The sequence below is a fragment of the Habropoda laboriosa genome, unplaced genomic scaffold (genome assembly GCF_001263275.1).
Source record: "Habropoda laboriosa isolate 0110345459 unplaced genomic scaffold, ASM126327v1 scaffold45, whole genome shotgun sequence".
NCBI classification, from domain to species: domain Eukaryota; kingdom Metazoa; phylum Arthropoda; class Insecta; order Hymenoptera; family Apidae; genus Habropoda; species Habropoda laboriosa.
The window spans coordinates 1,022,644-1,026,617 of NW_017100168.1; the positions used below are offsets into that span (position 1 = coordinate 1,022,644).

The 3,974-nt window shown below is 37.8% G+C and overlaps 1 protein-coding gene across 1 annotated transcript in view; it reads left to right on the top strand.

The window, feature by feature from the left end:
• LOC108578634 (protein expanded-like) overlaps positions 1-3,974 on the top strand; it is a 57,318-nt gene that overhangs the window by 22,342 nt on the left and 31,002 nt on the right. The window lies entirely within an intron of this gene.

Sequence of the window (3,974 nt, forward strand, 5' to 3'; positions counted from 1 at the left end):
CTTGTAAACCACTTCAACCGACTAAGAGTACTTTGCCAACAGTGGTAACTTACAGCATAAAATATACAACGGCAGTATTAAAATATACGTTTAACAAAAATTTTCTGCTACCGTCTAAGAATGCTCCTTTCTACAGAAAAAAGAAGTATCACGATATCTTCTCTAATTTGCTAAAAAAAAATTGTTAAAGATTGCCTATTTCTCGGGCTATCCCCTCTCGAGACATCACCAGTAATGCTAACTTCAAGTACAAAATTTACAAAATCAACGTTAACAGTTACGTTGAAAAAAATATTTTTATCATAGTCCAAGGATGCTCCTTTCTATAGAAACAAGAATTATCGCGATATCTTCTCTAGTTTGCTAAAAAAAAATTGTTAAAGATCGCTTATTTCTCGGGCTATCAAAATCCCCTCTCGAGACATCACCAGTAATGCTAACTTCAAGTACAAAATTTACAAAATCAACGTTAACAGTTACGTTGAAAAAAATATTTTTATCATAGTCCAAGGATGCTCCTTTCTAGAGAAAGAAGAATTATCGCGATTTCTTTCCCAGTTTAGCCAAAAAAAATTCTCAAAAATTACTCATTTTTCATTCTGTCAGAATCATCCCCTCTTGAGGCATTGCCACCCAAACGGTACAATTATCCCCGTACATCACCATTTTTGTCCATGACAAAGGGTACGTTTGAGACGAAAGACAATTCAAGAGCAACGCGAGTTGTTGTCGAGCTCTCTGGACGTAGCGACGTGTATCGCGCCACTCTGATCACGTTCCCGGGACATTCTTTGGCCGACGTATGGCACGGCCAAGCATAGCTACGTCTGCGAGCTTACCACGGGACGGTTGTAACGAGTCTGGTATGTGGTACGCTTTCACCGTTTGCAATATTCATACATCCACGCATTGTTATTACATGCGCGCGCGTACGCTGCAGAATGCCAGCGCGAATGTTGCGCGCGCTCAATAAAACCTGCCGCGGCCGCCTTTGTCGACGATCGTTTCCTCCAAATCCTATCGATATCGTCGTTTTCGGGGCGCAAAAATTTTCCGTCCATCTTCTCTGCGCTGATTTAGAGAGAAGAACACGTTTGTCTTGCGATATTTTTTCTTTTGAAACGAGACTTTCGAACTTTCTTCATTTTCATAATTTCGGGACTTTTCGTATATACTGGGTCTAGAGAGAAGAACACGTTTGTCTTGCGATATTTTTTTTTTGAAACGAGACTTTCGAACTTTCTTCATTTTCATAATTTCGGGACTTTTCGTATATACTGGGTGGGTCACGTGAAACAGGTCACCTCATAAGCAGGTCTTCTCAAGGAAACATTTTTCTGATGGAAGAAATGGCGAAAAATGAAAGGAAGTCTCACGTTTGATTGAAAATTTGGAACTTTAAGGTTAGTCGTTTTGAGGTTAGGTTATCATGCATGTTCAAATGCACATCGGTATCTGCTACAACATACAGTAGAAAAGCGTATATGTATTCGTGTAAAAGAACGTAGGTGATCTTGAAAAAAAAAAGAAACAGAACGAATGGAATTTATAGAAAAATTTTGATCCATAGCTGAAGAAGATAATTAGGTGGCCAGTTTCACGTGGCCCACCCTGTATATATTTTTGCTCTCAAAGAAACAGAACGAATGGAATTTATAGAAAAATTTTGATACCATAGCTGAAGAAGATAATTAGGTGGCCAGTTTCACGTGGCCCACCCTGTATATATTTTTGCTCTCAAAAATTTTGTAATTTAGTTACGTTTCAAAAAGCGTGCAATTTTCAATAATACAAAATTTACCGCGACCCGGTAAAAATGCAACTTAACCCCTTAACCTATGATTTCTTTTCTGACTGTGCTTGTAAGCGTCAGCCATTTAATGTTTTAGTGCTTATCTGTTACAGATTAATTACATTTAGGAATCCTTGATCTTACAAATTCAAACGAAAGTTAGGATTACAATGAATTTTTCTCACTAATGTAACTATTTTTCTCACGTCTTGACCAGAATCTCTGCCACGAGTTTGACACGTTGTTGTAGGTCAAAGAGTTAAGATTGTATCGTTATATTAAACGTGTTGAATTATCTAAATATCGTCGCACTATTCGATTCTCTTTATTTCGTTCACGTACACCTAGCACATCCCGTGACATAAATATCATTATTATTAATATCGAATTTTATATGCCCGTTCCGATTGCGGTTTCTCGTTCTTCTTTCCAATAGAGTCGTTCGATAGGGACAGCTTCGTAAACGTATGTCAAAGAGAGAGAGAGGGAAGAGAAAAAAAAACGCATAAAATGGGTTAACGCTAATGTCGTTTACGCAAGGGATTCCGGTTTCTCTAGAGTGTGGGTTACCGCAAGTTTTAAAGCTATCTGTATAAACGGTACATAAATTTCAGGTCTCGTATTACGCACACCGATCTAACCATGAATGGTGCAACGATGTTAATCGATCCCTGGATATTCGCGAGTCTCTTTAATACGCAGGGCGTGGTCCAACCTGTGTGTGCGACAAAACTAGAGAAATATTTTCCTACCAACGAGTTCGCGATAATTCGTCAAAAATGGCTATAAATGTAAAACCTCTTTTCCTCTTGTTTGAACACACGGAACGTGTGTGTTGAAAATTTTTATCGATATTTTTTACCCACCCTGTATCGCTGATTCGCATATCTTTTTCGTGTTCTCTCCCTCACTCTCTTTCTTTCTCTTTCCGTTTGGGATGCGACGTCGATGACTCTTTGATGTCGACAAGTCCACCTTGAAACGAAATCATTTGTGCACGACCGTTGCGCCGGTGTAAATTCGTAATTACATAAAGGGGCCGATGTTGGACAAGGGTTTCGAGAGCGATACAATCTCATTACGCGTGCTCTATTACCGGTCACGTGCGTTGCGACGTCTCCACCGAAAGGGGTGGCCTTTCCGTTTCGTCCTGTGTACACGCGTTAATTGCTCCTGCGGCAGATTCCCTCGATCGATAGTTGTACATCTCGTCGCGATCGTTTTATTTGATAATCGTAGCTGGATTTATTATGCGTCGTTTTTCTTTTTGCGAGTTTGATCTTATCTATCCGACGAAGAACACGTGCTCGTTGGTTTGTTTACTTTGAAATTGTTGCATAATATCGGTAGCTCTGGTGGTAACGTTGCGGAACTGTAATTTTTTGGTAACTGGAATCGACGTATTGTAATGTGGTAAAGTGTAAATATAGTTGTAGACAAAATGGTTTTGTTCTCTTCTGAAAAATCAAGTTTTTTGCTGTTTCGCAATTTTGTTGTAACTTTACACGAAGTATTTGGAAAATTTTGCAATTTCATTTTTATCTTTGTGTCCCTTTGAATAAAGATCTTCCGTGTTTACGATATTACCGAGAAATATTGAAGTATCGTGGAAAGTTGATTATTAAAACAGAAGCATCGAGAATTATGGAAAGGTGTAACGTAACCAATGATAATTTTATACGTCTCGATGCTGGTATTATGTGTGATGAATAAGAGTCTGTTTTATTCCTGTTATTGATACAGAAAATTATACGTTACTCTCACGGAATGAGTTATACTCTTGGAATCATGAATTTTACTTTCTAACAGTTTTACACGTCGTATTAAAAGATAAAAAAATAATATCATTTTGTCGCAAAATTTTTCGATACTATTGCATTGTATTTTCTTTTTAATTAATGCAAAAAAACAAAATAGCCACAACATATTAGGTATACATCTTTTCAAATTCCCCTTGCTTTGTCTTCAACCCTTTGCCTCGTGATTTTTTAACAGCTGCCCAAATTAAAGTGCAAGTCAAATATCGTACAAGAATTCATACAATAATTCTTTTAAATACAAGAATTCATACAAGAATTCTTTCAAATTTAGCAATTCGTACAATAATTCCGCGTGACGATTGTGTGATTCTAACAATTGCAAATCAACCGGGGTGAAACTTGTTACCATCTCCAACCCCGAC